The following is a 12074-nucleotide window of genomic DNA, read 5'->3' on the forward strand; positions in this document are numbered from 1 at the left end:
AATAAAGAATTTTTTTTTAAATTTTAAAAAAACACCCTTTTTTTTTTTTTTTTTTTTTTTTTTTTACTGGTGAAAACATGAATCCAGATAGCATGATGGGGTCTGCTGGACTACGGTGAGGACGTGCGACCCCATATATGATTTTCTTTAAAGATGGTTTAGAAATGGAAACATGTTCATGAATTTGGTCATTAATTTGTATGTATCACCTGTTGTCATAACTGGCTGCTTCTCTTCACACAATACCAGGGCTTACACAAATGGGACTGATGTCATCTTGAGATCTTCAGCGATTTTGACCTTGATTTATTTGGAGCCAAGACACTGTTTTTAAGAAAAGAAAAACATGCACTCTAGGTTGTCTAAAAATAAAATGCATTTCAACTCATTTGAGAGAATGCCTCTTAGTTTAATATATAATTAAACCATCCTGTGTAGCGTCCTGGAGAAGCTAGAGCCTGGTTATAGGAAACTTCTAGAAAGCGTAGGGTGGCCTGTATATAACTTTTAGAGTGGAAGTCATTTCAGGGACTGGACTATAAAAAACAAGAACCCAAAGCCTTAACTCTGAGTTGAAGTAAAGGAAAGACCATGCTCATAGCTGTGCCAACATTTGAAGTAGATTCCTAACATTTCTATACTTGCAAGTGGAAGTAGTTAACTCTGGAAAAGATCACCAAAAGAATAAGAAGAGTTTAATACAGTTGAAAACAAACAAAGAAACAAATCTTGGAATGGGGTGACTGCAAACATCAAAGTTAAGTTTCTTTCTGAATCTGTATTGCTCAGTGAGCATGACATATCTCTCTTCCATGAGGTGACAGTTTCCACAGTATGGAGCGAATAGGCCAAGGTTGCTAACTTCTGTGTCTGCTTTCCAAACTGCAGGAATCAAAAAGCTGATGGCTGCAACATCTCCAGATCTTTAGGAATCCTCATGTCTATGTGGTCTTAAACATGATTTTTTTCAGCATGACAGTGTCAGGGATGTTGAACTTTTTATCTATCAGCACTGGGCTCTCATGGTCCATATGCTCAGGGAGATAAGCCAGGTAGAAACTGTACCACCTTCTTATCTATCTATCTATCTATCTATCTATCTATCTATCATTTATCTTTCCTCTTTTTTAATTTTTTAAAATTTATTTTATTTATTTTTTAGAGAGAGAGAAAGCATGAGTGGGAGAGATAGGGAGGGAGAGAGAGAGAGAGAGAGAGAGAGGATCCTAAGCAGGCTCCACGACCCTTGATACCACGACCCTTGGGATTGTGACCTGAGCCAAAATCAAGAGTTGGGTGCTTAACCAAGTGGGATACCCAGATGCTCCCCAAATAAAGTATTTTTGATAAGAAATTTGACTTTAATAAGTGCTATTTTACCAGAGTTGTCAATGCTTTTTTTAGTTTTACAAATAAAACAATATTTAATTATTAAAACTGAAAATATGACAAACCATAAAAATGAGAGAGCCAATAAACTAAATAAATGAAATTGACAAAAAATGCAGACTATTTTATAGAAATTGAAGTGATATACTGTTTGAGATAAAACATACTGTAAGATAGACACAAGTAGAAAAATTATTAAATGGCCTAGTAATTTGAAACATGATGTGAAAAATAGAGTGAAAGCCTTTTAATTTGTTAAATTTTAATACTTGGCAAAAAATGTTAAGCTCTGTAGGAGGAAAAATTTAATTTATTGAAATAATATGCCATTTCAAAAAACAATTCACATGATTTAGTTGTTTTTAAAAATAATGTGTATATATATACAGATTACATATATGTTATATATGTATATATGTAACATATATATGTTTAATATATATATAACAATTACAGATGGTATTTGATCATTATAGAAACCCTAATATTGTTACCCCAAGTTTAGCAAAGTGTGGATGTTCTGATTCAGACACCTGAATCCAGAGTGCACCTGGGCAGTGTTTGAATCCCTTCTCATTTTCATGTGCACATGTGTCCTTGGTGATCTCATTCTGTCTCGTGGCTTCATTCATCATCTCATAGGTGGACTCCCACCCTGAATCCCAGCTCCCTAGACCCATCTGCTGTAGAAACCACTGCTTATACAGCCAACAGATGTCTCATATTAGCATGTGCCAGCTGAGCTCTTGATCCAGACTCTAGCACCTGAGCCTCTGTCACCACACACACACACACACACACACACACACACACACACAATCCACTTCTGACCCTCCTCTCTTTTCATTTTCAATTTATGGTGTCCCTATCTTGGATTACTTTTCTAGTCTATAATTAATCTTTTCTATTTATCCTCTTCCTTCCTCTATTTTCATAATAACAGCCATAATGGACCTGCTAAAAAGAAGTCCATCTTCATTACAATACTGCATATTACCAAGATGTCATCTCACCGAGAATCACCACTAACTAGCCAAACTCACAGAGGTGTGCTGTCAGTCCCTGCAAAGTACAGCCTATTTATTACATAAACAGTCCCTATTTATGCCCCACACGTCTCATATCCTATTACTCTCACCTGTTCTCACTATGTGACCACTCAGACACACCTGATATGCCCCTGCCTGAAGCCTTTGGTATCTTGGGATTTTAGCGTGGTCTCTATCTATATCCATATCTATAATTATATAGATATAGCTATATCTATCTAAATTTACAATGGAATCCTTTTAACTCTCTGTACTCCGCTATGTAATTTTTCAACAGAACACTATCACCATCTGATGTATTATGCATTTGGTATTTAGTTTTGCTTAGTGTCTGTCTTCCTCACTAGGCTGGAAACTCCAAGAGGGGACAGAATTTGACCTTTCATTTAATGCTATTCCCATACCCAGAATAAAAATGCCTGGAACATGTTCAGGGCTCAATAAATACTTGCTAAATCAGTGACTTAACATTAGCTGCTTTTAGACATAAAAATTCACCCTTAAAGATGTCCATGTCCTAATCCCCACACTTGTGCATGTGCTACTTCATACCACATAAGGATTTTGCAGATGTGATTAAGTTAAGGGTCTTCAATGGGGAGATGATTCTGCATTAGCCAGGAAATTCAGTGTAATCTCCATAGGAGGAAACCAGGGGTGTCAGAATCAGAGAGGAGATGTGACCACAGAATACGGAGTCAGAGGAAGAGAGAGACTGGAAGAACTTCATTGCTGGTGTTGAAGATGGAGGGATGGGTCAAAAAGCCTGGAAATGCTGATGATGTCTAGAAGCTGGAAGAGACGAAAGAACAGACTCTCCCTTAGAGTTACAGAGGAAGCAGGGCTCTTGAATTCAACCCCCCAGGGTGAACCCATTTCAGACTTCAGTAAAATTTCTTTAAAAAGTGTGTTGTTTTAAGCTACTACTTTTGCAAAATTTGTTACGCAGCATTAGAAAACTATTATAAGTATATTGCATAAATATCATCTTAACTATTGAAAGCCAAGCACTATGGATTTTCTTGCAAAGTATGCAATTTAAAGTTGTTAATTTTGTATAAATTTACATGTATATGAAATCCAAAGAGTTTCCAAGTTCCTTCATATATCCACAAATGTTTTATAACTGTACATTGCACATATAATAGTATCTAAATGAGTTCTCTTTCTACTAGAAGTTTTCTCGTTTAAGAAGAGAATGCAGGTAATTTATACATTAACAATTCAAGGCAGAGTTGTTAATTAGGAGAGAACTTTTGTATCTTTATCTGAAAACAGAACAACTCATTTAAACAGAGTAATATATGAACCATAAGTAAGCAATGAAATAGCTCTGTGCTTTAGTTTCCTCATCTGCAAAATGGGAATAAAAGTAATACCTTGAATAACTCTTTGAGACCAAAGAGTCTCTGTAAGCAAAGTATCTAGGATACTGATTTATTATAAATACCAAAAAATCCTAGTGTTCGCTATGACTGATTTTAAAGATTTTTAAAAATGTTTATTTATTTTTGAGAGAGAGCAAGAGGAGGAGGTGCAGAGAGAGAGAGAGGAAGACACAGAATCCAAAGTAGGTTCCAGGCTCCGAGCTTCAGCACAGAGCCCTACAAGTTCTCCAACACACAAACCGCAAGATCATGACCTGAGCCGAAGCTGAACGCTTAACTGACTGAGCCAACCAGGCGCCCCTGTTTTTAATATTGTCTATGTCCTTCCGTATTTAATATTAGTCTAGCAACAAATAATACCTGAGTCTAAAATGAAACTCAATTAGAATATTTATATTTATTTTTATTGGCTACATTTTTTTCTTTGTAAACTTTGTTAATTTACAGAGGCATAAATTTATAAGAGTAAATATTCTTTATATTATTAGTGAAGGCCACAGAATATTTTTTTAAAAAAGTGTTTTATAACACTTTATGTTTATTTGGGGGTAGAGTTCCACAAATACAATAATTCCTAACTTTGGTATCAGTAGAAAATTAATATTTCTCGAAATATTTTATAGTCCTTTAGAAACTAAACACTAACGAGTATTTTTAAAAAACTAAATCTCAAATTTAATACTTATTGTGTTATACAGATGGTCCCTGACTTACGGTGGGTCAACTTACAATTTTTTGACACTTCAATTGTGCAAAAACAATAACCATTCAATAGAAATTTTCTTTTTCTTTTTTAGAGAGACGGCACAAGTGAGTGAGGGACAGAGAAAGAAGAGAGAGAGAGAGAATCCCACAAGGGTCAGAGAGAGTGGGGGGAGAGAGAGAAAAAGAGAGAGAAATAGGGCTCACCTGACCCGGGGCTCATGCTTACCCAAAGCGAGACTCAAGCTCACTAGATGTGAGACTCAAACTCACAAACCATGAAATCTTGACTTGAGCCAAAGTCAGATGCTGAACGACTGAGCCACTCAGGCACCCAAGAAACTTTACTTTGATTTTTGGCCTTTTCCTGGGCTAGGAATATGTGATATGACATTTTCCAGTGATGCCGACTTTTGGTAGCAAGCTGCAATTCCCCTAGACCATGCGATTTCAAAGGTAAACAACTGATAACAGTTAGAACCATTCTGCACCCATATAACTATTCTGTTTTTCACTTGCAGTGCAGTATTCACTAAATATTCCACACTTTATTATCAAACAGGTTCTGTGATAGATGATTTTGCCCAGCTGCAGTCGAATCTAAGTGTTCTGAGAACATTTAAGGTAGGCTAGGCTAAGTATGGTGTTCTATAGGTTTGGTGTGTTAATTACATTTCAACTTATGATATTTTTAACTTATGAGTAATTTATTATTATGCAACCCCATGGGGAAGGTCCATGTTTAGTTAAAGCTTCCAGAAATCTAACAACAAGCTTATTCTCTTGAATGATTTAATATCCTTTAAAAATTACATACATTATAACATAAAGGAAATGAAATAGGTCAGTTTATTTAAAGGATTAATTCTGTGAATATTCAACTGGTTCCCATTTCCAGCTGGAAAGACAAAACCAAAGCAAAACCAAACCAAATTACATTATACTTTCATTCTTCTTTTTCCTTCCTTCCTCCCTCCCTTCCTTCCCTCTCACCTGTCTTCTTTCCTTCTTTCTTTCCTTCTTTCCTTCCTTCCCTCTCTCTCTCCCTTCCTTAATTCCTCTCCTCCTTCTCTCTTCACACAAAATAAAATATAATTTTGGCTTAGTACATTTTTATGCTGAAAGGTACTACAGATTTAACAAAGAAATGATGACTGTTTTCTGACTCCAAAGGCTGGTACTTTAGAGAAGATGTATAATACATTCTTCTGGGAAGACATAGAAAGGGAAGATGGGGTAAGTGCAGCTAGAACCCATTACCTCTCTCAGGACCAAGGGAAATTGCTAGCATGAAGCAGAAACAGAAAGCACAGGAAGCCATAGGCACCTTCTCTCACCATCTCCTGTCAGGAGTTCTGGAGCGTCCCCCTGTTGGCAGGAAGCCACCTGGCAAAGAAGGAGACAACTTGTACCGGTGACTGAAATAGTGAAATAAAGTGTAATTTTAGAACTTGAGTCAATGGTTCAATAACTATGTCATAGTTTCCTATCATTTCAACGCAATAAAGTGCTTGAAAATGTGAAAGCCTATGATAATTTCTCAGTACCCCTTTATACATTTTTCACATTTAACACTTCGATATACATTCAATTGGTTGAATAGAGAAATCTGTCATAAAATCAAACGAAACATAACATCTCAGATATTTTATTAGAAATCTAGCCAGACATGGAGCGAAGTGGTGAATTGGTTGATAAACTCCTTCAAATGTCCTACTGAAAGGTGAGGTAATTTAAAATAATCTTAAGAGGGGCACTTGGGTGGCTCAGTTGTTGAGCATCCATCTTCGGCTCAGGTCATGAACTCACTGTTCCTGAGTTCAAGCCGTGAGTCGGACTCTGTGCTGATAGCTCAGAGCCTGGAGCCTGCTTTGGACTCTGTCTCTCTCTCTGTTCCTACCCTACTTGCTCTCTCTCTCTCTCTCAAAAATAAATAAAGTTTAAAAATTAAAAAAAAAATAATCCTGAGAAAATGAGTCTAATTAGTAAATTAGAATGTTTAATTGGAACATTATGTTTAATTGGAATATTATCACATTTTGGGGACTCATATGGTACTTCCCTTCCTTTAGTCCTTTTGTTTCCTTTTAAAAATGCCCAAGCATCCCAGGAATACATTCCATATTTATCTAGCACAGGAAACACACTTGATGGTCCACCTAAGATCCCTTTAGTGGGCTGGCGCACCCCTTCCCCTCCAGCCAGCTCCCCATCTTCACCTAAACTGCCATGATGGTAGGCTGCTACTGGCTCACAGCTGTACTCTTCTCTTGAGAATTGCCCTTGAATCAGCTTGACTAGGCATTTGAGGCTGGATGGTTTTATAATCTTTCCTCTCTTTCTCTCCAGCACTTGCTCACCCAAGCAGCCTGCAGCTCATGACCAATGGATGCTGGAGTACTGAGCTGAGCGAACATAAGTCCATTCCTCCTGCCTCAGCATGGAATTTACTCAATGATAAGATTCATGTTCCAGAGGTACCTGTGTGGGTGAGCTCACACTGCATTCTAGCAAAAACATGTTCTTCCTCAGAGCTGTCCCCTTCCCTATCCTGTTTCCTCTCTTTCCTACCACTTTTCTGTCAGAGCGTCATCTTTCTAAAGTCCTTGAAGGTGGTTCTCCATCACAGAATTTGATTCTACAGAATCTGATAAGGTACTAGGAGTGTAGAAATGTGACATCAGAAGTATTTCTTATAATATTCCTTTCCTATTTTGAGAAGTAAGTGATAACCTGCATAGTCCAGAAGTTTCTATTATCCCACTGGGACCTATTATCTTCCAGTTAGAATCGGAAGTTTAGAAGTTTAGGATTGGTAGGGGCACCTGGGTATTTCAGTTGGTTGAGTGTCCGACTTTGGCTTAGGTCATGATCCCACAGTATGTGGGTTTGAGCCCCTGTGCTGACAGCTCAGAGCCTGGAGCCTGCTTCAGATTCTGTCTGTCTGTCTGTCTGTCTCTCTCTTTCTCTCTCTCTGCCCCTCCCTGCTCATGCTCTGTGTCTATCTCTCAAAAATAAATTTTAAAAATAGTAAAAAAAAAAACCCGTAAAACTTAAAAAATCGATTAGGATTTGCAGTAAACAGCTTGATGAGATGTCCATGAAAACTGTAATTTCAGTGTCTGTTACCGTCTGAAGGACTTGCCCTTCTCCTGAGCTTTCTAGTTACATATACTGAGACTCTCACCCTAAATCAGACATTGCCCAAAGCTGGCAGATCAGCTAACATGTTTTGAAGAAGAATGCTAAGGGATCCACCAATTAAATCCCTGTTATCCAGCTAAAAATAAATAAAATGCGCCAATTAGAAAACAATAATTAAAAAGAAACAAGAACCATTAATCACCAGAAACTCACACACGAATTCTCTAGTTAAAGAAAAAGAAAGCAACACTTCAGAGTGCAAATTACTGCATATGAGATGTAGGTGTCCAGCTAAGCAGGCTTAGAACTTTGAAAGGATGCCTTGTCATTTTGTGTGGATGGTAGAGGGCTAATCCTTTTACAGATGTCACAAAGGACATTAGCATCTGAGCTGGACTTTAATTGAGGCAGAAAACAATCTGTATGCAGATTTTCAGATAGATGGTTTGGGATGTATTTTAAGTTTCTGCGTGAGTACCTTTGATGAAAGGATTCCAAAGGGCTGCTGTGATTATAAGCTTCCATACCAATTAAGAGGTAATCCAAGGAGGAAGAGCCGTGATCTTAAGCAACAAACAATTAGAGTCAAGAGTTCATAAATTCAGTTCCAGAAGCCATTGTCAGGCCCAAACAGCTTGCATCTTATATCATGTCATTTGAAACTCATGTTGACCTCACTATACTTGCATTTCACGCAAAGCCTGTAAAATACAACACAAAGTGATTGGGAAAATCTCAAAAACAATCCTTAAAAATTGTGAATAAAGACATCTTGTGGACACTCAAAACAGTCTTCTAACTGATAAATAATAACAGATTGCCTGAATCTGGATTATAGTCACTTCCTTTTCTTTCTTTTTAAGATTTTATTTTTAAGTAATTTCTATGCCCAGCGTGGGGATTGAACTCACAACCCTGAGATCAGGGGTCATATGCTCTACAGACTGAGCCAGCCAAGCACTTGTCCTTTTCCTTTAGATAGATCAGGGAACAAAGAGAAATGTCTGATGACTGATGCTTTGTTTTTTGCTGCTAGATAGACAGAAACTGTTGCAACAGTTAATCATTTATAGCTGGGAGTCTCTAGAGTGTTAAGCTTTAAGGGCACCTTGACAGCACAGTTGGTTAAGTGTCAGACTTCTGCTCAGGTCATAATCTCACAGTTCATGAGTGCGAGCCCTGTGCTGGGCTCTGCACTGACAGCTACGAGCCTCCTTTGGATTCTCTGTTTCCCTGTCTCTATCTCTTTGCTCCTCCTCCTCCTCTCTCTCTCTCAAAACTAAATAAATATTTAAAAGTAAATAAATAAAGCATCAAGCGTTACAGTCTCTGGACACCAAATATCTGAAAGCAGAAGTAGGACTCACAGTGGGCATGAAAATCTGTGGGGTATTATATCCAACTGGATGCAATACAGTAGCTGAATAGGTGTAAATAATACTCAGAGATACCCAGCTAACAGTAACAGGAAGCTGTGAAGTAATAGTCTATTCCCTGTTTTGAAATATTCCTTAGCCGTACGTTCACTGCAGAGGGGATACTCAATAAATATTTATTAGTAATGTATCTGTTAAGGATATTCACAGCACAATGAAACAAAACTGTGACATAAGTACTTTCTGTTGAATTATTGAAAACGTTTGAGACAGATGGTCTTCCCTGTCCTGATAGTGCAATTAATTTTCACATTAATACAAAATCAATGATTATATATGAAGCTATTGTAATTGATGTAAAGAGTAAAAAAGCCTAAACATTATGTGTGTTTGGGGAGAGTATGAGGAAAGGAGAAATAAATTACCCAATAAGAAAGACAGATCAGTCTCCCATATTTGGCATTGCTGATTTGCAACACATTTGGTTACAGATATGGGATAATAAATGTAAGCAATTTTTATTTGTTAAAGAACTTTCATATAAAAGTCAACTAAGTATTTAACTCAAGCAAATCTACTTTTCGTGGAGGATTGATATTGTGATAAAAATGTAATCTGGTGCCAGATTTCCTGAGCTAATGACCTAAGATGTGTATGCAGCAGTGTTGTCATCCGCTTCACAGAGATGTATGAGAGGTAAGACTCAGTACAGCAGTGAGTACAGCATAACTGTTTGCTACTGTCATTCCTTCCAATATTACTGCCACAACCACTCTATGTAAAGCATTAAGGACGCTGTACATGAAGACATGGTAGTGTAAATGCACTGATTCTACAGTCCTAACTCAAGTTCACATACCCACTTCACTCCCATTTTTCAAAATATGTTTTCAGAGAGATTCATCTGTGGCACATTTTCCTAGTTGGGGACTATCTGCCACAAGAAAGAAAATATCTAGAGATATAGAACAAATATTTCTGAACAATATTCAATAAAAAGCAGAAGTAAAATTGCATTAACAAGATGAAACAGATTACTAAATGCAATATGTGAGATGTTGTGGAAGCAACAATCAATGAGGCTGCAGAGAACTTCATCCTGAAGGGAAGGCATGTACCCAAATGGAAGGAGAGAGAACTCATTGAATGTCAATAACAATGGAGATTGGGTGGAGCAGGTTTGTGGGTGACAGAAATGACTTAAAGTTCTTAGCTGTACATGGTAAGGCTAGATGATGATGTGTTTGGGGACCTGATCTGAGCATGTTTGCTTTGTCCTGACCAAAACAGGTAAGAACCTAATGCTTCTGATAGGAAGTGCCATAGAGTAAAGCCTTTAATGAAGCTCTGTTGGGAAGAAACATGTAATGTCTATGGTAGAGGGTTCAAAACGGGGAGAAGTGGATGAACAATAATGTTGATAGTAGAATAATCAATGTAGGTGACAAAGCTGGCTTCTTGGGTGTTTTCTAAAAACATTGTGTATGGACAGATCCCAAAGTAAGAATGAGTAAAGACTTATGGTGAATACATTTTGGCCTTTAAGTTTTGAAACTGCACACTTGATATATGCATTAGATCTTTGTTTCTTCATAGAATGTATGGACAATAAATTCATCTGAGTTCTTTAAATGATTGTAATTATAAACAGGACAATATATAGTTCATACCTAGTTCTGAGATTTTATGCAGCTGGTACTATTGGCTTATTTCTCCATTTAGCTTTATTTAGGTTATACTTATATATTTCTACTAATAAATTAAAAATACTTAAGGATATTTGCATAAAGTATAATACTTGTTGACATGTGCAATAAATTGATGATAATGCCATGTCGATATCCCCCATAGACAAGCATAAGTCTTTCTTCAAGTAGACATCAAAGAAAATAAAAACATTTCTTTTTCATTTGTATGGTAACTGGGTACCATATCGCACTCTAGTACTAAGAATAAACACTATATATAGCACATGTAACTCAAAGAAAATATCATGCTTTACTGCTCATACCTCTTTCCTGGATTAATGGTTCACAAAATATAGTAGTGAGATGCTTAATAAGAAAGATAATTTGTCTATATAATATTAGGCATTTCTTTTTAGAAAGATACCTTTAATCTGTCATTAACATATATATTATTAGCTTTGTTTTCTTTCATTTTTATTTTTAGTTTTTTCAATAGCAAATTTATATTATTAAGTTCTAAGAATGCTTCATGATCACAGTCTAATAAATATAAATGCAATAAAAGCACAAAGTATCCACTGTCATATATTGAATGATCATAAAATTACATGAATTTTCAAATGAAAAGGGAACTACTCAAATATATATTAGAATAAGGTCTTTTTAGCAAACAGATATAAAAAGGAACTTAATAATGACATCCTATCCAAGCTCTTTTATTCATCTATTTAACTGTGTAAGATATTCATGGTAGGGATAATCATTACAATATTTGGAAACAAACCACACATTTCTATGCAACCCCATGGTTCAAAAACGTATCACGAAGGTGCATCAGAAAAGATTTTGAGCTGAGTGAAATTGAATAAAAAACGCTAAAAGAACCAACATATAAGGTTTATGGATGTATCTAAATCAGTGCTTAGTGGGAGATAGATTGTGTCAATAACTTACATTAAAAACAAAGCAAAATAAGAACAAGTTGAGCATAAACCAAGCTGAAGAAATGAGATAATAAAGATGAAAGCATAAGTCAAAGAAACAGAAGACAGAAAAAAGTAAAAAATCAATGAAATTAGAAGTTGGTAATTTATAAATATTAAGTGACAAACTTTAGCCAAATCATCAGAATAAAAGACAAAAGATGGATGAAGACCCATTAGGGCAGACTTGAGGATAAATCTGTTAATTCTTTTTTTTTTTTTAATTTTTTAATGTTTTATTTATTTCTAGGAGAGAGAGAGAGAGACAGCGTGAGCAGGGGAGGGTCAGAGAGAGAAGGAGTCACAGACTCTGAAACAGGCTCCAGGCTCTGAGCTGGCAGTCAGCATAGAGCCC

At 36.5% G+C, this 12074-nt stretch overlaps 2 pseudogenes; one reads left to right on the forward strand and one right to left on the reverse strand.

The window, feature by feature from the left end:
- Positions 1-5915, reverse strand: part of LOC144244358 (disintegrin and metalloproteinase domain-containing protein 20-like) — a 34876-nt pseudogene extending 28961 nt beyond the window's left edge.
- Positions 1-12074, forward strand: part of LOC144244360 (translationally-controlled tumor protein-like) — a 33136-nt pseudogene that overhangs the window by 506 nt on the left and 20556 nt on the right.

This window comes from Crocuta crocuta, unplaced genomic scaffold (assembly GCF_008692635.1).
Source record: "Crocuta crocuta isolate KB4526 unplaced genomic scaffold, BGI_CrCroc_1.0 scaffold158, whole genome shotgun sequence".
NCBI lineage: Eukaryota > Metazoa > Chordata > Mammalia > Carnivora > Hyaenidae > Crocuta > Crocuta crocuta.